General features: G+C 43.8%; 1 protein-coding gene and 2 long non-coding RNA genes across 3 annotated transcripts in view; 1 reads left to right on the top strand and 2 right to left on the bottom strand.

Moving 5' to 3' along the window:
- Window positions 1-27,174, top strand: part of LOC135205112 (uncharacterized) — a 298,672-nt gene that overhangs the window by 111,795 nt on the left and 159,703 nt on the right. The gene's annotated exons all lie outside the window — the stretch shown is intronic.
- On the bottom strand, window positions 9,964-12,284 carry LOC135204961 (uncharacterized). The gene is made up of 3 exons (XR_010312392.1): window positions 12,126-12,284; window positions 10,603-10,649; window positions 9,964-9,986 (listed from the first exon to the last, which is right to left on the bottom strand). It is a non-coding gene; the product is annotated as an uncharacterized LOC135204961 (long non-coding RNA).
- On the bottom strand, window positions 16,113-26,927 carry LOC135204960 (uncharacterized). Its single transcript, XR_010312391.1, has 3 exons — window positions 26,798-26,927; window positions 17,175-17,251; window positions 16,113-16,327 (listed from the first exon to the last, which is right to left on the bottom strand). It is a non-coding gene; the product is annotated as an uncharacterized LOC135204960 (long non-coding RNA).

Raw genomic sequence — 27,174 nt, 5'->3', positions numbered from 1 at the left:
AGCCAGCGCTGCAAAACCTTACAGCAGATGAACTAGAATCTGACATAATTAGCAATAATGACGAAAAACTGAATAGAGATAGCTAACTGGCAAGAAAAAACCAAAAACTTGTACATCACCAAACAAAAACCAAAATCCAAAATGGCGACGCAGGAGACTGCAGCGAAAATCTCACAGGTGTTACCCCGTGAGCGGCAGAAACGAAAATTGACGGTAGAAGGCTAGCAGTACCCAGGGTTCCCGGATGTGGGCGGGTCTTGCATCACCTATACTTAAGATAGCAACGCCGCTGGCGCCAACAATTTGAATTCGACTGCCGCAGGTAAGAAGCTATAAGCTATGTAACTGTTCGGTAAGTCACTTATGTGAAACCCCACAATCATGCACGATAGCAATTCAACATGAGCTGCAAGAGAGCCAGTCATCAATGAGCTTGCTGTAACATATGTTCATCAAACGCAGGGAGAGATGACTCAATATTGCAGTTTTCCTGCATGTTTCATTTATACACATAAAAACCTTTAGACTTACCATTTTTATATACCTTCAGCAAAAGCTGGTCAAGTCACTGAAACTTGTTGACAAGGTACTAGTTAACTTGTGACGCAGCCGGGACATTGAGTGTTATGTACTGTCTGAAAAACATGACAGGTTATGTTCCTCCCACCGAAAATGCCAGCTTCCCGGTTGCATACATAAGCAGGGGATAAAACAGCCCTGTGGCAAACTGTAGCCAGAGTGATAGAGTTCCAGTGCCAAATGGCAACAATGCTCTTCTAACTGCAACTCAACTCTACATCAGACAAGACACACATGAACGAGAGAGAGAGAGAGAGAGAGAGAGAGAGATGAGAGAGAAGAGAGAGAGAGAGATAGAGAGAGAGAGAGAGAGAGAGAGAGACTGTCATCCTTTATTTACCCAGACTTATATCCAACATGAACCTTAAGCAAGATTAATTCCTTTCAATAGTGCTTAGGTGACAACTATGCAAGCATGTTGGGTAGTCACCATCTGTTATAAGAAAATCAAGCATCAACATTTGTGTTGCAATTACAAGACGTAAATGTCAAGAGGGGAAATCTACCTTATCAACAAAAACATGATACAGTTAAGCAACAGTGAAGACAAAGTAAAGTAGGGTGGCTAAACGAAAGGTGACACCAACAGAACGAGTGGGTGGTTGGGTGTGCCCACCTGCCTGCTGCTACTTAACTAGTTTGTTTTCAGAAATCAATGCCCAGACCTCTTTTGACAAAGACAAGTTTTGGAGCCTCTTAAAAATATCAAGAGGATTACAAATTGTTCCTCTGCTGACCTACTCAGCAAATTAGGAACCTTGTAGTTAACAGCCCTGTAACTTCATCACAAAAGACTTGCAGAGAATTGGAACATTAATTCCAATTCTGCTACAGAAAACAAGTAATAGGAAGATAAGATATCCATGCAGTACATTTAAGCATCCATTAGATCTTGTTAACAGCCTGTAAAAACCAATCTTCCTAATTGGTCTATGGCCATGCTGTTATCAAATTAACCCAGTCACTATTATAGATAAAAACCATGAATTGAAATGAAGAATAAAACTAGAGGCACGTAAAACAACAAATGGTTGTGAAAACAAAGTCAATTCAAACTACCACTCTAGTGTAATGACACTAAAGAGTCGACATCATAAGGATGAACAAAAGTGCGCTCCTTAGTTTCCAGATCTTGTACACTAATCACCAACTAGCCACAGATGATTTCACCAGCAAAAAGAATGATATTGTTATGATACAATAAAGTTTGTTCATACTTACCTGGCAGATATATATAGAGCTGTATTCTCCGAAGTCCAACAGAATTCAAAACTTACGACACACAGTGGGAGATCAGGTGGTTAGTACCCATTCTGCCGCTGGGGAGGCAGGTATCAGGAACCATTCCATTTTCTATTCAGATTTTCTAGTGCCACTGTCTCCTGAGGGGAGGTGGGTGGGTACTTGATTATATATATCTGCCAGGTAAGTATGAACAAACTTTATTGTATCATAACAATATCATTTTGTTCATGAAACTTACCTGTCAGATATATATATAGCTGAATCCCACCATTGGAGGTGGGAAGAGACAGAATAGGATTTAGGAAACAAATACATGCAGATGATTGACACCTTGGTTCCTTACCTGTTAGCATAGCTGACTTCGTGATTACTGTCACCCAAGTCTGCTTCTGCTTTACTAGAGTCTCCAGCAAGGTATAGCTGGTGAGTTCTAGATGATCTGTCAAACTGGGGAGTGACCACAATATGACTAGACCATATCGACCATACTATGAGGGCAACGAAGCAAAAAACCACCACCTGACCAAGCCTATCCAAAGTTAATCTCACATAACTTAGACTAAAGAATGGGAAGTCCGCCTTCGGCGGCCGACCCAATAAAACCAATAAACCAATACAATAAAATTAAAAGCTTTCCTAACCATTTTCTACAGGATAGGATGAGTGCAACTTCCTGCCCCCAGGATTGTATCTGCGGAAATGTATGGCCCTAGCGAGCAGCAGTTCTCACATGTCGTCTTCACATCCCGCAGATAGTGTGAAGCGAACACAGAGTTGCTTCGCCAAAAGGTGGCACTCAGGATGTCACTGAGTGCCATGTTCTTTTGAAATGCCACCGAGGTTGCGACAGCTCTCACCTCGTGAGCATTAACTCTCAAAAGTCCAAGATCACCATCTCGACAGGACGAATGAGCCTCCTTGATGGTACTCCTTAAAAAGAACGCCAGTGCGTTCTTCGACATAGGTAAGTCTGGTCTCTTGACGGAACACCACAGATTGTCCGAAGGACCTTGACTCTTTCGTCTTCTAAATAAAACTTGAGAGCCATGACAGAGCACAGGACTCGCTCTGGTTCTTACCCAATAATTTCTGCTAACCCCTTGATCTCGAAGCTCTTGGGCCAAAGGTTGGACGGGTTTTCATTCTTAGCTAAGAACAAAGGGCTTAAGGAACATACCGCATTATGTCCCCTAAAGCCTATATGTTTACTGATGGCTTGAACCTTGTTAACCCTCTTTGCTGTAGCTAGAGGGGTTAGAAAAATAGCCTTTCTTGTCACGTCCTTTAAAGATGCAGAATGTAAAGGTTCGAAAGAACTCGAAATCAGGAACTTCAATACTACATCCAAGTTCCATGACGGAATCTTTGGTTGAGCCACTTTCCAGGTTTCAAAAGACCTCAAAAGATCGTGAAGGTCTTTGTTGTTCGACAGATCTAAAACCTCTGTGTCTAAATACCGTCGACAACATGCTCTTGTATCCTCTAATCGTTGGAACCCCCAGCTTATCAACATTTCGCAGATGAAGGAGGAAGTCAGCAATCTGATTCACAGTTCGGTCGGGTGGAGGAAATGCCCTTCTTCTGCACCACCTCCTGAAGACAGCCCACTTTGATTGGTACACTGCAAGAGAGGAAGCTCTCCTTGCATTGGCAATAGCTCTTGCCACTGGTCTTGAAAAACCTCTCGCTCTGGCCAACTTCTCGATAGTCTGAACGCAGTCAGACTCAGAGCGGAGAGGTTTTTGTGGTACCTCTCGAAGTGGGGCTGTTTGAGTAGATCGACTCTCTCGGGCAGGGTCCTTGGGGAGTCCACTAGGAAGGACATGACCTCTGTGAACCAGTCGCTTGAAGGCCAAAATGGGGCGATCAGCGTCATCCTCGCTCCCTCGACGCCGCAAATTTCCTGATTACTTCTCCCAGGAGTTTTGAACGGGGGAAAGGCGTAGACGTCCATCCCCGTCCAATCCCATAGGATGGCGTCTATCGCTACTGCTCCGGATCAAGAACCGGGGAGCAGTATAGAGGAAGTCTTCTTCGTCTTCGATGTTGCGAAGAGATCTACTAGGGATGTCCCCATAGTCTCCACAACTCTTGACAAACTTCTAGGTGAAGAGTCCACTCGGTCGTAAGCAGTTGCTGCTGACGGCTGAGAAGAGCCGCACGGATGTTCTGAACTCCTGCAACGAACCTCGTCAGGATCGTTACGTTCCGTGCTTTCGCCACAGCAGGATCTCTCTCGCTAACTCGAACAGGGACCGAGAGTGTGTTCCTCCCTGCTTCTTGATATACGCGAGAGCTGTGGTATTGTCCGAGTTGATCTGGACAACTCGGCCAAAGACTCGTTCTTTGAAGAACTGGAGAGCCAACCGAATTGCTTCCAATTCTTTTAGATTTATGTGCCAGGACATCTGTTCCCCTCTCCATAAGCCTGACACTTCTTCCTTTCCAGTGTTGCTCCCCAACCTGCAGTGGACATGTCGGAAAACAACACATAGGTCAGGGCTCAGAAGGCTGAGAGAAACTCCTTCTCCAGCTTTACGGGATCGTGCCACACTTTCGATCCTTGACCAACTGAGAGATGTTGAGAGTCACATCCAGGTCATCCTTGTTTTTCCAGTTCTCCGCTAAGAAAACTGAGCCAATCGTCCACGGTAAAGCGAAACTCTTATCCTTGAGAAGTGAAGCCATTTCGCCACATTCCTCATGAGAAGCGTAAAAACCATCGTAGCTGTGCTTAGCCCGAAGCAGAGCTCTGAATTGGAAGTCCTGTCCCCTTATGGACAAACCTCAGGTACTTTCTTGACTGAGGATGGATCGGAATGTGAAAGTAGGCGTCTTGGAGGTCTAAAGAAACCATCCAGTTGCCTGGTCTTAAGGCTCCTAGGACAGACTGAGACGTTTCCATCTTGAATTTGTCTTTCTTGACAAAAAGGTTCAGCCTGCTGACGTCCAGGACAGGTCTCCATCCCAGACTGCTTCGGAACCAGGAACAAGCTGTTGTAGAAGCCTGGGGATCCTAGTGCTAGAACCTGTTCTACGGCTCTCTTCTCGAGCATTTGTTCGAGCAGATCAAACACAATCTGTTGCTTCGTAGGTTGGTAGGAGGGCGACAGATCTATGGGCTTCGTGCTCAACGGTGGTGTTTTGAGGAATGGGATCTTGTATCCTCTTTCGATGATTTCGAGGACCAGCTGTCTGTCCCTCTTACTTTCCATGCTTCTGCAAAGGATAAGAGTCTTGCTCCGACAGGTGTCTGAAGGCCCGACGCGTCACTTCTTCCCCCTGGGTTTTGAAGGGGGTTCTGCTCTAGAGAGACCTCTTCCTCGAGGAGACGCTCTCGAGGAAGCACCGCCATGAAAGGGCTTCTGCTTCTTGGAAGCTTGAGCAAGAGGAGTTGTAGAATGGGCTGCAGGATGTTTCTGGAAGACTGAGCCAGGAGGTCTTGGGTCGCCTTTTCCTGAAGGCTGACTGCTAAATCCTTTACCAACGACTGTGGAAGAGATGACTTGATAGAGGGGCGAACAGCAACTTTGCCCTCTGAGAAGGAGGACACTGACTTTGACATGAAATTGCAGTACAAGGCTCTCTTGCTTAAGAAGCCCTGTAGAAAAGTGGGATGGCCAGTTCATCGGTAACCATCCCTGACTGCCTTATCCATACAGGCTAAGACGCTGGATACTCCTCAAGCAAAAGAGAGTCGGACTCCGAGCTGCCGGTCCAGGGCTCCCAAACACCAATCTAGGAAGTTAAAACACCTCCATCGTCCTGAACAGCCCTTTCAGATGATGGTCTAACTCTGAAAGCGTCCAGGAAAACCATTTAGCAGAGGAAAGGAGAGGAGACCTCCTAGGAGTGTCTACCAGGCTGGCAAAATCGCCCTGGGAAGAGGAAGGAACTCTCAAAATCTTCTCTCCCGTCTCGTCCGTACCAAAATGCCCGCCCTTCCGCTTAACCTCGCTGGAAGTAGGGCAAAGGAAGTCTTGCCTTGGGCCTTCCTGGAGTCCATCCAGTCATGGATCCTCTTGAAAGCTCTCTTCATAGAAAGCGAAAGTGGCCATCTAAATGAAACCTGGAGCTTTCCTCGTCTTGACGAAGCCAACTGCGAAGGAGGAGAGCGAGGGGCAGAGGGTTGAAACTTGTCGGCAAACAAGTCCTTCAAAAGGCGGGCCAAAACCTTGTAATCAGATGATGATGATGACGAAGCAGGCTCCTCTTCATCCGCAGGCTGCGACTCACCCGAAGACTCTCCCTCATCCACGGGAGCAACAGAGGGGTCCTTAATAGACCGCGAAGCAATCAAACCATGAGGCCCCGCTTGTAAAAGGGGTCTCCTATCCAAAGAAGGGTCCAAAGAACAAGGTCGGGTATCCTTGACAACAAACTCCGAAGCTTTATGATGATCCGGTAAAGCTGCGACCTGCCGAGCGTCCTGAAGAGCATCCTTGCGAGCATCCTGAAAAGCGTCCTGACGAGCTTCCTGACGGGACGCAGAAGCAACAGAAGCATCAACTCGAGCAGCATGAGAGCGTCCTGGCGTGCCACACGCCGAGCGTCAGGAAGAGCGCGAGGGAGCGTCAATAGTAAGAGCGTACGGCGATCGTCGCCAAGACGAGCCTTACGGTCGATAGAGCGTCCTGCATGACGCTCATCGACACTTCTAGATAAGTCGCTGGGAGGTAAACGGGATCTAGAAGGCAACGAAGCAAAGGAGGGCGATGAAACGAGGAGAAGGAGAAGGAGACTGCCTGGATCTCTTGATAGGCAGCCTCGAATCCTTCCTGCAGCGACGGGGTTCTGCCTCCATCTTGGCGAAAAACGAGGCCAACTGCTGCTGCATGTCCAGAAGAATCTTCTTAGATGGAGAAGTTTCCCTTCCCGATCAGGTGAAGGGCTGATCCTGTGATATGACGAGGGGCGAGGGGGACACCTTCTTTTCTTCTCACAGGAACAACCTTAGTGCGACTGGGGCGCTCAAAAGCATCTTCCTCCGATGACGTCCTGGTCCTCTTCTGCGGGGGAAAGTCATCGAAACATTCAGGTGATGACTGGAACACAGGTCGAGAAAGAGGACGTGAAGCGTCCTCTTCTCTAAAACCTCTCTTGAGAGGGCGAGAATCCTTCAGAGAGCTCCAACACCGGCGCGGGGAGGACACCTTGGAGGACGAGAAACAATCCTTAAGGATTCGTGCCCGTGCACGATCCTGGGCAGCCTGGGAAGCGTCATCAGGTTCTGCCGAAGGGACGCCAGATCGGTGGGGAGTCCCCGTAACCCTCCTTCGGCTTTCGACTTGCCCACTCCCTTTGTCCTGGGAGTCCGACAGAGGTCTAGACCTAGAGGCATTATAGGGCCGATCTGACGCACGCTCCACACACTAGGGGCACTAACACCATCACCACACTTCACAACACTAGATTGGAGCGCGAGCACTTTAGACTCCAAGTTACGGATAGACTCCATAATCACAGAAAGGGCATTACCTTCCGCAGACACAACCTCAGGGCCCAAAGGCAACACCACAGGGTTAGGTAAAACAAAGTCTACAGACGGGTTAGCAGGTGACAAATCACTACCCTGACTTCTGCTCACTGAAGCACTCCTGGAGGAAGACCTCTGATTCTGTCACGCTCTAACTTGCGTACATACGAATCATACGTCTTCCATTCGGAATCAGTCAAATTCTCACACTCCTTACATCTATCATCCAACAAACAAACATGCCCCCTACACCTCGTGCATACCGAGTGAGGGTCTACCGAAGCTTTCGGTAGCCTCACCTTACACTCTTGCACACACACACCCCTGAAACTAGCAGAAACTAGATCCAGACATCTTATTCAAAGAACAGTCAAAGCCAAAAGCAAATCAATCCACGATAGCGTATGGCCTAGCCACAAATCCAAGTCAATAAACCAAAGACAATCAGATACTCAAGCGGCAATGAAGTTTGCAAAATCCTAAGACGGAGGTGTACTGAAAACAGGTGTTGACAGTACCGGCGACAGAGAATCTGAATAGAAAATGGGAATGGTTCCTGATACCTGCCCCCCAGCGGCGGGAATGGGCACTAAACCACCTCATCTCCCACTGTGTGTCGTAAGTTTTGAAATTCTGTCAGACTTCGGAGAATACAGCTATATATACATCTGACAGGTAAGTTTCATCATCAAACAAACAAACAATTTCACCCTCCACGAACATGTTCAAATGACCAATCCTAAGTATAAGCGCTAAATGTACAACAAAGGTTTGAACTCCTGTATCTCACGTTCATACATAATGAATGTTATGCATAGTAAATAATAAAAATGCAGCACTATACCTTTGTCTTGTCACAGCTGATGTGATTAGAACCACCTGCAATGAAATAACCAAAATATATTCAATATTATGAAACCTGACATTTTAAATCATGATTGTTTATGATTCTTAGAAAAACATAATTTCCTGACAAGATCTATTTTGCCACCTGGGACACAGAGCAAAGTCCAGAGTCACTCACAAAGCTAGCAGTATTAAAAATTTTGAGACTCTGGGGTTAGAAAATTCAGCTGTGGCAAATCCAACTCGGACCACCTACGAATAGAGCAGTTTTTCTTTTAGTGACAGCAATGAATTTACTTCTCACAATGTCAAGTGGGCTACGGTGTCTGTTTGAAACTGAACTCGAAGCGTTAAGCAAAGGAGTGAAAAATCCCAGTTAAAAGGTAGATTTCTTTCATTCATTACCTCTAAGCCATTGCATGGTTTAGATACTAACTGCAACCAATCATGTTACTGCAGAGTTCACTACACTGGCTTTGTATTTATTACATAAAACATTAAAAAAAATCTTTTTAACAGGTCCATTATTCATAAACAGCACTCACTTGTGATCTCTAAATGGTCCCAAAACTACTCTCATTTAACAGAATAGCAAGTAATCAGATGACTAGAAAGTCAGAAAATTAAAACATACTGTATTTGCTGGCATAAGAGGGATACCAATGTAGGAGACGGAACCAAATTTTATGTGACGTACTCTGAAAAAATAAAAGCGCCCCTCTTTTTCTCCTACACTTTGCAGTCCTCTCCTCTGTAAACTATTCTAAAGATTATTACCTACTGTATTCACACATTACTATAAAGGCGAGCACAGTAACACTTCTATATCCTGCATCTGCTACTTTGTGATCACTGAAAAATATGCAAATCTAAGTTCAATTCATTTTAACTAAAAGGTCTAGAGAGAGGACCATATATTTGGCAATCCCTAAATTTATATTTGAAAGTAATGAAAAATGTGAAGCATGCATAAAAACCTTAACGCACGGTTCCCCTATATGTCAGTTTGCATCTATGAAGCCAAAAAATGTGGTACGTTATGGACTGTGATACATATAACACTTATAACAAAACCATACTTTAACTAAAGAGCTGAAATGCTCTTTTCATAACTTTTCATGATCTGATGAGAAATATCAGTAATGACCATTTAGTACGAGGAACATGCTTGATAAGAGAACAGGAATCTAAGGAGAGTATTTTTTTCTCCAGGGAGCATTTCTTTAACTAAATGAAGAGAAAACCAAGCACTCTTTAGTTGAGTACTCGTATCCTTCTTCATAATTTTATCCCATCTTTATACAAATACTATATCTTTTTGCAACTCCCTCTCCTTCTATGCTTTCTATGTACAAAATAAATGTTCATATTCATCCTTACAACTTTTCAACAGGTGATGGACTGGCAATGAACATGGGGAGTTTGCTTAGTCCAAAATGACAGAAGCAGTGCTTTCTGAAACAAAATACTGCATTCAGTAACTCAACAACGCCTGGGAACTTCAACTAACACATGCACCTAAGTCTAATTTCTTTGTCAAAAATGTATTAACTGTGCAACCTAGCAAAAATGGTAATGGTCTGACACTTTGAAAAGTGTGCAGCATAACGCGAATGCTGTTAGACAAAGCATCCTAACATCTAATAAGGCAGAGCTAGTACGTTAACGTCTGAAGACGGCAAACAACAAATATTACACGTACATTTGTTGTGGGATACCCCTATGGCGTTGTTCTCTTCATTCTCTTCGCCCAAGACCATGTGACTTTCCTTTCCTTCTCGTTCTTGACAAACAACCACACCATCTAGATCTAAGGTGTGTCATCATTTTCACTTTTTCCCTGTAATTTTAAAAGCCTATTAGTACAATAAAAATTTACGTACATAATAAAAACTATGCAGTGAAGCATTATTAACTAGAATACAGTGAAAAATGCACTTGTAAACAGAGTTAATGCATTTGATAATAATGGTCTAGTATATGCATTTTTTCTTGGATATCTATTCCATACCAGTCCAGCTGATATTAAAATAAATGCTAAAAAGCTAAAACATTACTGACTTGGAATATAAAATGTAGGCCAGAGGCCAAGCACTGGGATCTACCATTTATTCAGATTGAAAGGGAAATGGAACATAAAAAAGTTTTAAAGGCGTAACAGGAGAAAAAAAAACCTCGCAGTTGCGCCATGGAATAACTGTTGTTAGAAGAGGGTGGAAAAGCGGATTGAAGAGAGAGAATATGAATGGACATTCAGTAAAATGAAAAGGGTTGCAGCTAGGGACTGAAGGTTTGGCTGCAAAGAACTTTAGCAATGCCTACAGTGCATCATGTGAGGTGCAACTGATGGCACACCCCCCCACCCCCCTACAGGGATAATTAACTTATGAAGAATGCATTTCTATATATGTAAAAAATATAAGGAAAACAAATATGTTCCCATAAACCATTCTTACCTGACTTTCACTTAAGTTATTTGGAGACGGATCCAACTGCAAGAAATCTGAAAATATACAAAATTGTTGAAACATTTATAATTTGCACAAATGAAAAACATACTAATTCAAGAACATCTTAATTGCCAATGATTAAATGAAAACACTGACTTGGGTAAAAACTAGGCATAAGAAATGGGTAGAATTTTCCACACAAATTGAACTGTTATCTAACACTATACTTCATTTGTTTCTATTTGGGACTTTGTATTTTGTCTCTGCTCAGACCACCAATAAAAATAATGTATGTTACAAATGTGCTTCCTGTATGAAAGTACCTGTAATACCTACAACCCAAAACAAACAAGAATATATACTTGAAATTTTTCAGTTGTATTATACGGGTGATTTTAGTTTCCCTTACTGGCACCAAAGGCCTGGCAAAGCTATAAGAAAGTTATGATAGGATCAATGAGCTAATTATAAATGGATTTCAAGTGAAAAAATCTGTAAGAATGTTAACAAAGGGTCCTTATTACAGGCAGCTCACGGTTATCGACAGTCTAGGTCAGGGCTCTCCAAACTATGGCCCGCGGGCCACATCTGGCCTACCACATAATTTCATCCAGCCCGCCAAAGCAAATGAAATCAGGCTCTTTCATAATCCATTTGACTGCAATGCTGAAAATCTTCCAACTCAATTTCAAATGGAAATATTGATCTCCAGGCAGATGACAGACTGAAAGATAAGTATAGAGAGGAAATCTGATTGAGTTTTTTTATAAAAAAGCTGCAGCCAGATCAGTTTCCAAATTTGATAAAGTTTGCTTGTAGTTTTGTGTCCATTTTGGGCTTACAGCATACTTGTGTGAACAAACATTTTACCAAAATGAAGTATGTGAAATCTAACTATTGAGCAAATTTGTCCTGATGATCATTTGAAATCAATTCTTACAATTGGCTCATCTAATCTGGAACCTGGTTTCAATGAAATTTGAAGTCAAAACGTCAGTATCATTCGTCACACTAATTTGGTTGCATAAAACAAAGGCAGGAATCTATTTAGTTTTACCCTGATTTTTTCCAACAAGATATGTTTTAATTTTTCCATGTTTATACTCTAATATTTGAGGAAATTAAATTACAGGCACTGATTTTTTTTTTCTTTTTTTTTTCCTTTCCTTTGGCCCACATAAATGTGGGAAATATATAATGTGGCCCTTACATTGAAAAGGTTGGAGACCACTGGTCTAGGTTAATAGCAATCCGGCTAAGAGCAATAAAATCAGCGATTTATGGCGCTACGACAGGCCGCGTTTCGGTTATCAGCAACCATAAGGTGCTGATAATATTTATGGTGACATAACTTAACCTAATAGAGGCACCATAACCACCATAAATCGCCGAATTTCTGTTAATGTCAGTTTTCGGCCAGAATGGAACCCCCACCGATTCCTGGGGACTGCCTGTACTCTGGAATGTTGAAAGACCTTCTCCTTGTTCCTCTATCATAACTCACAAACCAACATGAATCCTACACTTACGAGGTTCCAGGGATAAGGATGGGACCTGGCCCGTCTTGTTCAATCAAGTTGGTGGAAAAGAGAGCTTCTGTGAGGCTACTGTCAGTGAGCTGTTCAAGCTTACATAATCTGTTCTCAACACTCTGCATCCAGCAAGTGACTATTCTGCTGCATGCTTCTTGCTGTTGCTTTCATCTGCCTGCAAATCAAGGTGCTGTTTTTAATGTTGCTTCCTCATGAAAGATATGTGAATTTGCCTAGTTTAAAATTTGGATTAGGATTGTTACATACATGCAAACGATTTTTTTAACATTCTACACTGAACAAATACTAGAGAGGATATGGAGTAACCTGAGAGATAATTTCTTAACTAAAAGACTGTGCTCAAATGACATGTTGAATACAATTGAACAGGAAAAAGGCTCCTGATATCACTGTCTGCATAACAACAGCAGTACGAGAACTGAAAGGACTTTAAACAGATAGAAGTCCATGTGGTACCTCGAGATACGAAATTAATAACCCGTTCCGAGGCGGGCCTTCGTATCATAAGTTTTTCGTATCTTGGAACACATTTTACATGTAAAATGGGCTAATCTGTTTCCAAGCCCTCCAAAAAACACCCCAGTAAATTATATTTCCAGGCCTAAAAAAACATGTTCTAGGGTTACAACGCCGATCCGACGGAAGAAATATGACTCCAAAAAGGCAAAATACTGTACATACTTGAGTAATATTCAACTGCATGTAATGTTCAAACCCCATTTTTACTGCATATATTAGGACTTTAGCATATGTCCCTTAGCAATAAGCCTAGCCTATGTTAGCGGTTGCTACTGCAGCCTACTCTATGATTCTGACATCTAAACCTAAGAGCTAAAAGCTTAGAATATGCCAATAAAATGTATAAATAATCAGTATGGTACTCATTTCAAATAATTATTAATTAATCATTAACTGTAATACACAAACCAACAAAAAACAAACCTTCCAATCGACTGTTTACATTCAGCTCTTACCCCGTCTCACTAGTATGAGAACGAGCGCCAAGCAATCATTTTTCCTAGCACACAGTAAGCCATAAATTGTCATTAGTATCTCTCTTCAACTAATGAAACTACCAAACAGTATAATAACCATTCATTTCTATTCTATTCTATCTTTACCTAATGGAGATACCAAGTTACTGGACAGCTATTATGAAACATACGTATACGTAACGTAATAATAAAACAGAAGAAGAATTCTAAAAAAAAAAAAAAAATACGTATTTGTTGGCAGTCTGATTTATTTTATATTTTATGATATCTAATTCACAATTTTTTTATTAATGTATTGCATGTACTCATTTCAAATAATTATTAAGTACCATTAACTATAATAAACAACAAAAAAAAGCTTCCAAACGTCTGTTTACATCCAGCACTTACGATATCGACACGATCGACAAGCATCCTTTACTTTACAGTAAGCCATAAATTTTCATTATCTCTCTTCAAGTACTGAAACTACCAAACAGTATAATAACCATTCATTTCTATTCTTTATTCTATCTTTAACCTAATGTTTTGGTTTTTATTAAAATGTATTGCATGAATAAGTTTTTCAATTTACAGCATCCTTTTACCAATAGAATACTTAAAGCACAAGGGTAGATGCTGACCAATAGGAGAGCAGGACCTTATGGGGTGACTAGCATCAGGAACCAATGGGAGAGCGGGAGGAGGTGGTGGCGAGTTACTCAGTTGGCGGTGGCGGGAGTTTTAAAATTGTTTCTACGTGGTCCGGGCGAATCTCGGGACTTTACAGCAACAACCTTTCGTATCTTGAAAAACTTTTTGTATGCAGAGAAGTCAGTTTTTAAAATTTTTCGCATTGGCTTTTGTATCTCGAGTTTTTCGTAAGTAGAGCCTTTCATATCTCGAGGTACTACTGTAATCACGTCCTATCTTAAAGGCGGTAGGAAAGTAACCGTCGGGTCATGGGACGCCAAGGTCATCCTGGGTACTACATACTGTGTGACCTGGTATAGATGCCAATAGTTCCTGGATCTCACAAGTTAATTATTAATTCTACCGGTTTCCAGCTTGGCGCTAGTATTATCCTAATGCTAAGACCGAAGGTTTGTTTAATATATGAACAATATTGAGATTTGAAGAGACAGTAAGGTTCACGTATGTGAAAAAGATGGATAAAAGTGCTTCGAGATGGTGAGTCATGTGGAAAAAGGTGTACAATCATTCAAAAGTGTCTCAGAGGCAGATTATGATCATCTATCAAACATGAAAGAGGTGAACTGGAGAGGAACAGTCTTTATATTTAGCAAATACTAGTGTACGAGTGTTCCATACACCAGTGATGAGTCTTCTATGTAAGTGTAAGAAGTAGCTAATATTGTGGAAGCTGTCTCAACAGAGGGTACATCACAACTCTACAGTTAACAGAATGAACATGGCAGTGACTACCATGTTGCTCTTTCTCTTCAGCCACTCTTTGGTGATGGAATTCTTTAATCTCAAAAAATAAGTGGACACACACACACACTACTACACAGTCATATACTCACAGGGACTGACTTTAAAAGTACTGGTGAGGTATTAACTGCTAATAACAATAAATATATTCAGTGTATACTCAGTAATATACAATATGCTGACACACATTAACAGATGCTTTATACAAAATACTGCTAGTCTCCTACCTGTTTATTCTCTGACTCATCTTCAGGATCCTCACTCTTTATAAATTCTGAAAAAAAGAACATACAAAAAGTCAAGTAGCTTGTTCTATATATTTAAATCCCTCTTATATTTTCAGTCCCTAACACCAAAGTCACGGATGAACTATTCGTGTGGGCCAGGGATGTGTATTAATACTATAATCCTAGGAGATTTAAGGCCTAGAACCAAACAGCCACAAATGAAAAGTTAGGCTAAGGACCCTGAACTGCCAAACTTCCCACAAATAGGGTAAAAAGTAAACAGCCATAAATTTTGATGATTTCGGTGTAATCATCTTTTATGGACTTTTAGACCTCCAGTAACGTTAAAATCAGCAGCAAATACATACGGAATGACAACTAACATTTAAACTAGGCTCACAAAAATCACACAAGAGATCAAAATAAGTAAGCAGGTATGCTGAGATTAGCTTTTCACTTGAATTCTGGCAATTTAGTTATTACTCTTTGCAATAATAAAAATGAGTGAATTTCCATGAAAGGGTTCTCCTTTGACTATAAAAAAAAAACAATCCTTTCCTAGGATAATAGTACTGTGTACTACTTCCTTCCTGGTCACAGTGGGGACCTCAAAAAGGAAAAAAAACAAAAAAAAAGTTAAGGGAAACCTTTCCCATTATAAAAAAAAATATCAAAGTCATAATTGAAAATCTATAGCCAATAAAAACCAATTCAATATTTCATTTTCTGTCTCTAATTCACACAGCCTTGTGTCTGATAATACTTGCCAGGGTTTAAAGCTACAAAAGGTGAGAGACATTTTGATTCCCTTTGCTCCACGGAGTTACGGTTTAAGGGACCTTGCTGAAGGGTCGTCTCTTCTGCTCTTTTATCATTTACAGAGCAGGAAGGAATATTCAGTCTTACAGTTTTTATCTTGCAAACCATTCTCGTCAGTCTCTGATGCACTACTTGTCATTCGTCTGCAAGTAAAAATAACTTACTATATTTGCAAGATTTATTGTTGGAAAATAACAAGTTTCAAAACTTTTCAACTACGATCATATGATTACTATAATACGTAAAGCATTTTAAAATCTATTCCATATACCTTTACTAAAAGACTAGCTCTAACGTATTTTTTTTCCAGTGATATGTGAAATTAGAAGCAAGTTGGAGTTGGAGTTAAAAGAGATTTTTTGTCATATGGACACAACAAAGCACTCACGATTTTCTTACCCTCATTTCCAGACCAGGTAAAACTGTACTATCGTCAAAAGCCTGTGAAATGTCTGGGGAAACACACGTGAACACCGGGGCCCTTGTACGATGTGGCACGAGTCATCCTTCTCCTCCAATTACGCCCCTTTTTCTTCTTGTAACGACTGGCATTGGCAGTCTTCAGTCTCTTGTGCACATCGCTGGCATTCAGAAGTCTCTTGCGCTTATCGCTGGCATTCTGAATTCTCTGGCGCACATCGTGTGCAATGGTCACCGGTACTTCTGATGCATTAAACAAGCTCTTCATTGTACTAAGAATGTTCTGGAAAAAGAGATTGTCACAAGTATTTCAAACTACTAGATACAATTCAAGTAAACATATCTAAAGATAATAAATACAAGTTAAGTCCACTAAACTTGTTGCAGAGAATCCAAAAGTTTGATTAGCCAGGACGAAAATATAGGATGCAGATTCAGAGAGAGAAAGGGAGAGAGGGGGTGGGGCCAACATTTCCAACTTTTATTGTTTTCTGTCATTGTTCTTGACACCTTTGCTGTAACCCACTGTTAGCAAATATCCTAGTACACAACTTCTTGCTTGGTAAACATAGCTGACGTAGTTTTTTTAAAGAAGAAAGCTAAAAGCATTCCTTTCCAAGCTGGTCCAGGAATGAACAGTAGCTACCCACTTGTGGATGCCACAACACCCAAGAGAAAAGTGAATTTGGACTGGTCACAACTGGAACACTGATAGGTTTAAGTGCTGCATTTAATCATTAGTGTCCCTAGATTTTGCATCCACTGGAAATGAGAAGAGGAGGACACTGAGTTGTAAAGCTTGCAGCAATCGTAAACAGTGGTTGTGAGCAACATTTATTGTGTTTCCACACAGGAATATGAGGGGAAATTGTTAATAATATCATGCAGGCAAAAATCAAACAGGGAAAACCCAACAAAGCACGGGAATGAAAGTGAGCACATTATGACTCGAAAAGAAGCATCTACAATTCCATCTTGAAACAAAAAAAAAAAAACAGGTTAATTATATGTACCTAAATCGTTTGGTGTCGCACAAACACGACATACTAACACGTGTAGATGAGGCACGCTCTAATCTTTATCTAACTAATGTAGTATAGGTGTTTATGTTATCAGGTGGTAACACTTACCTCTTTTTCACTGCAGTCTTTGGTTTTTCTGAACGGGATCTCTTCAAGTTGGGATGTTGGTTACTCTTCTGAAGCAACTAGAAAACATACAGAAAATACAGAAAAATGAATATAATATAAGACATTATGATACTATAACAGTACTGACAATATATAAAAAGCAAAGAAAATAATCACTATAATGCTTTAAATACACAGGAACTGATGTATAAAACTATTCAGAACATATGTGATCAATAAGTTACTGCCATCTTTAGCTTTGTGAGATTTACTTAGTGATCTGGGTAAACTAAATAATATATTATATATTAATAACAATAGCAATAATGTCCTGCAATATGATACGGAAGTCTGGCGAGAAAAAGTCCAGGCAGGAAAATGGATAATGATAAAAAGGTGTTGGAAGTGAACCAGTATTGTGTATCACAAAGACCACATGATGTCATATGAGACGATAAGGATCAGAAAATATAAACTGAGAGAGATATTTTATAGTTAAAATGGACACAACACATGGGAGGGAAAGTTTTCAAAGATGTAAACATTTCTATTACTTTGAGGAAACGCTAAACTGTGAAGTCAATATTGAGAATCTAATAAGAAAAAGTAAAAAACAGCATGAATGTAGTGGAAAGAGATTATTTAAACAGGAACAAAAATTCATGATGCATAGATAATACCTGCAGGACTGCATACAGCACAGACAACAAAGTCACTGATGCAAAAAAATGGAGGAGATTTTGACAATTTATGACCACAGTGTGGTGGATCAAATTACAAATGAGGAAATGACAAAGACTTGGTGCCAGTGGCTCAAAAATACATTTCAAGGAATGTAATGAGGATCAGCCCGGATAGCAGGTCCAAGTCCCGTAGGAAGGCCAAAGAAATCACAGAAAAGTATAAGGACATAAGATGAAGATCTAGACCAGATGGAAATTTACAAAGAAAGTCCACAAGACAGAGGAGGGTGGAAAGGAAATTAAATGAAAAATTGTTAATGTTAACAATGAGAAAGAGAGAGAAAAAAAGACAGTACTCTAGTACAGTACTCAAAATAAAACCAGACAAAAATGACAATTTGTCGAAAATTGCATTTTTCCTAACTATACAAACCTGAGGTCCTTTAACAATAGGAAGGTAACTAGCGGCAGCTGGGACGGTCGTAAGCTTCGAACAAGGGGAGAACGGTAGTTAACTGCTTGTCCGATCGAGAGGTGAAGAATCACTTTTGCTTTAGGCCCATGCAAAAAAGTTGCAGAGTGAGGGGTGGCATGAGGTGGGACGGGACTATATTGGTAAAGGACCTCAGGTTTGTTCCGATACGTAATACAAACCCTCGGTCCTTTAACAATAGGAAGACTCACTTCTTGGTGGGAGAATCCGAGTCTTTTTGGTGAACAGACTGGTGCGTCCAACCCTGGATGCTCCTGGTCGTAAGAAGCAAGGGAGGGATCCAAACCTCTGGCCGATTGATCGGGGTGTGCACCGCAGGATCAATGGTCAGACCTCTGGGCCAAGTACTAAGAGAGAGGCAAGCGTATCTCTTCGTACCAGCAAGCAAGAACTTGTTCCTCTGTTTGCAAGAGACAATCATAAAATGATGGGTTTGTCTCAAGTTGGCATCCACTTCCTCCCCCTTGTTGGAGGAAGGTGTGGATATTTACTCCTATCCCTTACTGAAAGGGATAGGATGGTGCTCTATTGAGTAGCTCACTGCATCTTGTCCTTACCCAGCAGGGTGACGACCGTGTCCCTCTACCCAGAGGTAGAGGGAAGAAAAAGATGGGAAGAGGAGCCAGTCACACTCTCATTCACTCATCCATTTTCTTACGGTCACACCAGGACTCGATGCTGTTTCAGCCTGCGAGGGTCTGGGTTAACTACACAAGTGTGAGCAAACCACCACGGTTCCCAAGGAAAAGATCCAAGGAACTGTGGGCAATATCCCGAAGGTAGAAGGAGGTGCATGCGGTCCTGTTGGACCAGGCCCCTGCCTTCACTACCTGCGCCACGGAGAAGTTCTTGCGGAACGCGAGAGAATGATGAAGAGGCGTCCACATCATCCTGGGTGTCGAGTTTCTTCAGACAGCTCCGTCGCGCCTTCACAGGACAAAGCAGCATAGCCTTCGTATCGGAGGCGGTGAAGTCCATTAGGGAGGGTATTGTGAAGGACTCGAACCAATCGTCAGTTACGAAGGGCTCTGAGTCTTCGCTACGAAGATCGGTACGAAATCGAGCGTCACAAATCCCCATCCCTTTGTGCTTGACTTCGCAAGAAAAGTCATGCAGTTACCTAAGACGAAAAGAAGGGAATAGTCGTATGACCTATCCCTCTTCTCGACTTTGGTTATGTACAGTACTCATACTGACAAGCTATTAAGACGAAGTAATGATTGCTCGGAACAAACCGAACTAAGTCCACAGCATAGTTCGTAACTGACTCGGCGCTCTGACAGCTGCCGACTGACTGTTTCGGAATCGGCAAGTTGTCCAAGCATCCGGGTAAGTCACTGGACCTTCGCCCTTTAAAGAGTTATGCGTGAGACCAAACAAATAATATATTGTTAGTCACCGATGCCGGACGGCGCGGTGATGATTCTCTTAATGCATAATCTCAAAAGGCGAAAGTCAATTGCCTTCAAAAGGACCGAGGTCCCTGATGGCAAGAAAATCTCATAGACGTTGAATCTCAGCTTAAGGAGAAACAACACTATGTGACGTTGAAGACGAAGGTAGGCAATGAATGCAACCTACGTCTTCCAACTGAATCGAGAGAAGGAATCTCAAGATTCTAAACCTGTGCTTACAAATGACTGAAAACGCTAAACCGCCATTTCATGCTGTCCGGTGTGCAATGAAAGCGGGCGTTCTTCAGTAATGAAACACAGGGGAGAGCCGCTTGAAGAACTGCTTCTCATGGGCTGAACGTTTGGAAGTAGAGCTGGCAGGTGTGGGAGTAGGCGATGTCTTTCAATACATCTGCTAATCCGGGGTGAACAATGAAACAATTGCACACCTCCGAATACAAAGATATTTGAGGACAAACTCAGATTCCGCAAAAATCATTCGCATTATCGAGATACGATGCCAGCAAGAGACTATTACAGAATTCTGTTACCGTGCGGTAAACAGAAAGATGAGAGTCGAATAGATATCTCTGTTTAAAATTCTTGCAATACCGAAGACGATGAATACTAGCGTCACAGCAGTAGATGGTCATTCATGTATGCGAGAATCCCCGTTAATCAGAGACTTAAGTCCGTGATTGTTGGGCAGAGATACGGTTGGTATTCAATCAAAGCAGGTGAGAAAGACATAGCCAACCGTACATCTCGAAGCGGCAGCAGGTACTGAAAATGCCTCGGGCAATTCGATACGCAGTAGCTGTCGCTGACTCGTCATCCTGAGTTGCCAAGTAATCCTTTCCACGAAGGAATGCGTTCGGTATAGAACCATCGAGCATAAAAAGATATGCTCGAGCAATTATATTTATGCGAAACGAATTTCGGTAAATATAAAAGCTTAAATGGTGTTGTTGTGACAACACCATAAGTACCGTATATTTCGGCGTATAAGTCGACCGGAAGATAAGTCGACCCCCCAACCCCCAATCTGAGTAAATTTTAAATGATTTTAAACTAATATCGGGTGTATATTAGTCGACCTATAAAATGTGAGGCCAACCGTACGCTCAAAATAAGCAGCAGGGTAAAACGTATCATATAAAATAACCTGAATGTTATTACGGTACATATGTTGCTCTACTTACCATAAGAAATACAGGTAATATACTCGGTATATTAACAAATCTGTGTAATATATAAAAGATGAATACCGGCAAATAGATTAGAAATGACGAAACGAAAGATACGTTACTCGAGTGTAATGTAAACAAACAAAGCGCTAAACTAACGCTGCATAACAGCCTACGTATATATGTATGTACAAACTGTCACTCAAGTTAATGTTTGATTGGGTTGTTAAAACGTCATGCCAGTATTTTATTATTATGTTGGAATATTCCTTGACCATTGGTTCTTCTATGGCATAAACAGGCTCATTTGAGGGAAAATGAACCTGCGGTTGATTCACCAGATTCAAACTGGGATCCTTATGATGAAAACGTGAATGATAATTTGTCTGATGAATTGTTTAATTCAAGTGACGATGACTCAAGTAATTTTGAAAGATTTTAAATACATATCACTATTAAATACAATTTTTTTATTTTATTTTATTTAAAGATAAATAAATTTTCATACCATAAAATGTTTTTGAACAATACCCCGGTTAAATACAAAAACTGTTAGAGTGAACGCATCCTTCTCAATTACTGTACTACAAATAGCTACGCAATGTTTACACTTGCTGTGCGATTGGGGTTTCTTCAAGTTACTTTGATTTGTTTCATTTATTTAAGGTAATGGATATTCTAATGTATTATTATTTTCGTATTCAGTGTGAAATGTTTTTAATACGGTATTTAACATACATAGTACCTCAACAAGGGTGTCATTGTTAATTAGCCAACTGTAAAGCCTAGATTCCTGTACCGATATGCCAAAATAATAAAGATTCACTTTTTGCTACCGGTAGATAAGTCGACCCCCCTAATTTTGGCATGATTTTTTTGGGCTAAAGGGTCGACTTATACGCCGAAATATACGGTATATAAAATTGAAACTGGAAACTCCTGGGAGGTTGCAGGCAACCCCGAGTTGTAGTTCAATTAGAATATACTCGTCTAAGTTGCAATCCGTAGAGTAACTAGGATATGCGCCTACCCCTCGGACAATTCAACTGCTTAGCAGAATCATGTCGCGAGGTTAATATACGTAGTATATTTGTAGGATTCTGAACAACGATCTCCATCCTAATTCTTTCTTCAAGAAAACAAAATAGGGATTGGAGAGCGACCACCTTCGATCTCTATCAAAGAGAGTGAAGAAGTCTTCCTCGAAGGAAAGCTTCAATGGTGAACAGAATAATAAGACGATAGTTCAAGCCAAACTGGATATTCCCGTCGTTCTTCTCTATTCCAGGTTGGTCGCCTACTGTGAGATAGTCTTCTTTTCAGCAGACAGTCTTCTCCTAATGCTAGAAATTCCAGGAATTCGAGCATAGGCGAGGTTCCGATTATCGTGTAAACATATCGGGATTCTCGTCTCGCTCACTTTGGGACCGTGGTCTCGCCTAAGTGTTTGGAGATCGTAAAAAATTCGAACACTCTGAATGCGCTAGAAATTCCGTAGATTCTAAGCAGTCTGCGAAACCCCACCGAATTCGTCAAACGAACATCGGACGGTGGTCCTCCTCGATTCCCGTAGAAATGAAATCGAGAATGGGGCAGGATCCCTCCTCAACAACCGGGGCTTACGTCAGGTAGGACCCGAAGGTCCCCCCGGTAGCGCAGTCCCCAACGTGGGATCCTACAGAGAAATCTCTGTAGGATCCCTCCCCTTTCCCTCGTAGCCGTAAGGAGAGAGGGAATGGGGGAGGAATTGGATACTCGCTCGCCTTCCCAGTGGAACTAGCAGTTGGAGAAGAGTAGGAGCAGCCATCGCCTTGCGGCGATGGCCTCTCAGAGTCTGGGAAAACGTATCGTCAGGAGAAACGTTTTCCCGAGGAGGGTTACGAACTCTCACTGTAGGTAAGGGTCTGCCGCCACTGTGAACGTCGTCTGGGGGTGGGGCTGATCGACACCTGACAGGAGAGAGCCGATACGTCCTCCGACTCATTCCAGTCCCTCGTCGAGGTCGAAACCTCTCAGGAGGACCGAAGGAGTATTTACATACGGTGTCCGAAGACACGTAGTAACGCCGCTGTCGCAGTAGAGGAGGAGGTAAGTAGCTTGATCGACCCGGCCAGAACTGAGAGAGCCTTCTTGTCGGAGACGAGAGACTCTGGTTCAAGACAGAATCGGCAAGCTGCGATCGCGGCAAACCCACCGTCGGTTTGGGTTCCCTCTCAGGCCCAAAACGACTCGAGCAGAGACATGGGCTCTGCTGGTGGGAGCGGCGATCCTTCCCTCATGTCGTTGTGCTGACGAATCAGTGCAATAACCTGGGCAAAGTTACTCTGAATCTCGGAAGTTACAGCGTCTTGAGGAGTAGGACTGTTCCAGTCCCTCCAACAAGAGCACTCCCAAGGACCCTCCTCCTTCAGAAGAAGGACCAGCAAACAGATCCCTGACGGTTGCCTCCAATCACTGCGCGTACGTCCTGGCTGGTCCTAAGACCATACTGGCACGTGCGGCGTCGTGACGGGATCGTGAGCGGCGCACCTCTCACGATCACTCCTATATACCTCGCTCTTCCCGGCGTATGCCGAGGAAGTTGAAGGTATTGGAGAGACAGAACTGACGCTACCCCCTCCCCCCCCTGACGGTCGCCTCCAATCACTTGCGCGTACGTCCTGGCTGGTCCTAAGACCATACCTGGCACGTGCGGCAATCGTGACGGATCGTGAGCGGCGAACCTCTCACGATCACTCCTAGCTACCTCACTCTTCCCGGTGTGTCCCGAGGAAGTTGAAGATAGTGGAGAGACAGACCTGACGCTCCCCCCCCCCGGCTCGCTGGCAGGACCAGCGTACGTGGGGGGCTGCAGCCGATCACCAACCCGCGGTGGGGATCGATCTGCAGGCCTGGCCGTGCCGCTCACCTGTGGCGAGCGGCTCGACTGAGCACGTCGACCCTGGTCCCGTGCGTCAGACGAGCTGCTGCTGGTTACCGTATCCGCCCGGTCCCTGTGGGAGCGGCGGTCAGGTGACCTGCAGAGCTCACTTTCGCGGTGAGACCAGTGAGCGTCCTCGCGGCACGTCAAAACCGCTGGTACCAGCGAGGCTGGTACCGTCGGTCAGAGGGGACCTGGGGGACCTCTTCCAAGCCTCAACCGTGGACCGGTCAGAGACCGTCACGTCCACCCGAGGTACCGGCTGGTCGCTACGAGAGCGGCCGCTGGCCTGGCGAGAGTCACCTGAGCGGCTCTCGACAGTCTTCTGCTCCGTGCCTCAGTCATGACGCTGAGCGAACTCAGGCGTCTTAACTTTGGCTGCACGGTCACCCGAAGGAGACCGTACACTCGGAACTTCTCGCGGACGAGAAACCGAGCCGGTACCTGGCTTAGCAGCAGAGCTGCCAAGACCAGGCGAGGGTGTACCAGCGGTAGCCAGCACACCCTTGGTCCCCGTCTTCTTCTTCTCAGAAGAGGAGACGGGCCCCGTTCCCGAAGGAACAGGAGGACCAGCAGAAGAACCCCCCCGTCACACCGGAGTGAGACGAGCCCTTCGAAGTTCCCGAAGGAGTCTTCTTAGGGGGAAAACCCGGGTTACCAGCTGGTCGCTGCAAGAGCGGCCGCTGGCCTGGCGAGAGTCACCTGAGCGGTTCTCGCCCAGCCTTCTGCTCCGTGCCGCAGTCTTGGCGCCGAGCGAAACTCTGGCGCCGAAACTTTGGCTGCACGGTCTCCCGAGGGAGAGCGTACACTCGGGATCTCCCCCGCAGAACGAGAGACCGAGCCGGAACCTGGCGTAGCGGCTTGCCGCTAGCACCAGGCGAGGAAGTACCAGCGCTAACGATACTCCTCTGGTCCCCGTCTATCTCTTCCTTACGGAAGGGGAGACGGGCCCCGCTCCCGAAGGAGCAGGAGGACCAGCAGAAGGACCCCCCGTCCCACCGAGGTGGGACGGGCCCTTAGAAGTTCCCGAAGGAGACTTCTTAGGGGGGGGGGGAGGCAGCCTTCTTCTTCTTCGGCTTATGGGCCTTAGAAGTCGAAGGGGAAGAGGCAGCAGAAGACGAAGATGACACCTTCCTTTTCTTCGTCAGCTCACGCAGGACAGTCGTCAGGTCCTCCATCCAGGCCGGAGTCGGCCGCCTATTGCGAACGCAACACGGCCCGACTGCACATGTCCGGAAGGACTGGGACTGGGAAGGCGCAGGAACCAGGAGCGTACAGGAAACAGCAACCAGCTCAGGAGCGGCAGGAACAGCGGCAGCGGTAAACACAGAAGGGACAGCCAGCCAGTAGCGGGAACCACTCAGCGACAGGTACGGCAGGCCACGGCCATCGCCTCGTAGAATCATCGGCAGCCAGCGGGAACCTGGGTACTGGCAGCCGGTCCAGGGGCGAGCTGCTGGAACAGCAGAAGTCTGGGGCAGGCAACATGAAGAAAACAGGCGGCGGCGGCATACCCCTCCTCAGTACGGCGGCGACCGGCCCTAGTAGCGGCAGACGGCGTCACCGACACAGCATGGGGAGTGTGTAGACCAGCGGGGGGAAGCAGCATAAGCGGGCCGTGGAGGTTGTAGTGGAGACCGCTCAAGGTCACCGCCCCAGACCTCGCTAGACGCTGCAGCAGATCCTGGATGCTAGGCACGCCCTGCAGCCGCAGTGGTCCATACCTGTCCAAGGTCGTCTCCCACGGATGTAGCACCTGCGGTAGCACAGACAGATTAGTAAGAGGGGTTCCCTCACGCATGGGGGGGAGACATGCCCCACCCCACCCCGAACTCAAGGAAGACCCCAAATACATACAACGAAGAAGCTGAGCGGGGGGCAGGAAAGAAGACGAAGAATCGGATACCAAGGGAGTCGCGGGAGAGCTTTCCGACGACTTCCTGGCAGACCTTCGCTTCCCCTACCCCCGCACAGCAGTGAAAAGTAATATGAAAATGAAACAGAATACTGCACTTGCGATTCACTTCATAGAACTTAAAGGGGGAAAGATCAATTCCCGGGTAAGAGCGGAAACTTGATCCATAATAATATGATGCTATCATAAAAATATATAGAAAATGAAACAGAATACTGCACTTGCGATTTTCACTTTCACATATAAATAAATCGTAAGGATTAATTCCAGGTAAGAGCGGAAATTGATCCAAAATTAAATTTGATGCAATTAATAAATGAAAATGAAAAGAATACTGCATTGCGAATCCACTTTCATTGCATTCTATTCATACAAATAAGAGGCTCGTGCCGAGCGCAATCACGCTCTCGGCAACGAACGCACAGGGCAAAAATATAATGAAAAAGAGTACTTACATCTTTCAATTACACACTTTTGCCCAAAATACATGACTCGGCGCGAGTGCGCCCGCCCTCGGCACCGAGACATAATTCAAGTCAATTTCATGAAAAGAGCGGAAATCGCCACATCTACGGCGATAGCTCCATGTGATTCATAATTAAGTAATGAAAATGAAAACAGTGTACTTACAGTTTCATTTTCAAGTCAAACAAACCATTAGTAGAAAACACAATAAAAACAAAGCATACGACGATGAAGCGGGCAGAGAGCGATGACGAACACGTCCTTCACACCCGCGGCCGAAAGCAAAAGTGATTCTTCACCTCTCGGGCGCGCGGGCGCGCGCACGATCGGACAAGCAGTTAACTACCGTTTTCCCTTGTTCGAAGCTTACGACCGTCCCAGCTGCCGCTAGTTACCTTCCTATTGTTAAAGGACCGAGGGTTTGTATTACTATCGGAACAAACAATCTGCATTACATATCTGGCAGAGAAAGGTTTTGGTATAACAGTCCAGGAGAAACAAGCTAAAGGGAAAATTACAAAAGCAAAACCAACAGGGTGAAAAAGGTAAAACACTCTATACATTACCTGAACGTTCTTGGTCTTAGCCTTCATAACATCATTCAGAACGACCAGAGCATTGACGTAACTTGTACGCTGGCGAATCTGAAGACATAGCTTGTACCATAGGAGTCTGAGAATCTTGTGATGTAACACTGGAGTCTCTGGCAACTGAATAGCTGGAGGCTCAAAGTTGTTAAGTATCTCAGGAGTTTGAGAGCTTAGTAATGTGAGAGTCTCTGAATCTCGTGAAACCTTGGACTTCAATCTCTCCCATCTGAGAGTCTGTGAGGCCTGTGGCATAAGTGTCTCAGAACTCAGTATGTTTGGAGCTCAGAAACCTTGAATCAACTGATGCATTGGACAGTTGCAGGGTACCGAAGTGTGAGAGCTCAATGACGGCA

Source organism: Macrobrachium nipponense, chromosome 48 (genome assembly GCF_015104395.2).
Source record: "Macrobrachium nipponense isolate FS-2020 chromosome 48, ASM1510439v2, whole genome shotgun sequence".
Lineage (NCBI taxonomy): Eukaryota > Metazoa > Arthropoda > Malacostraca > Decapoda > Palaemonidae > Macrobrachium > Macrobrachium nipponense.
Note: the sequence above shows the minus strand (reverse complement) of the source record. Positions and strands in the feature narration are given on the sequence as shown.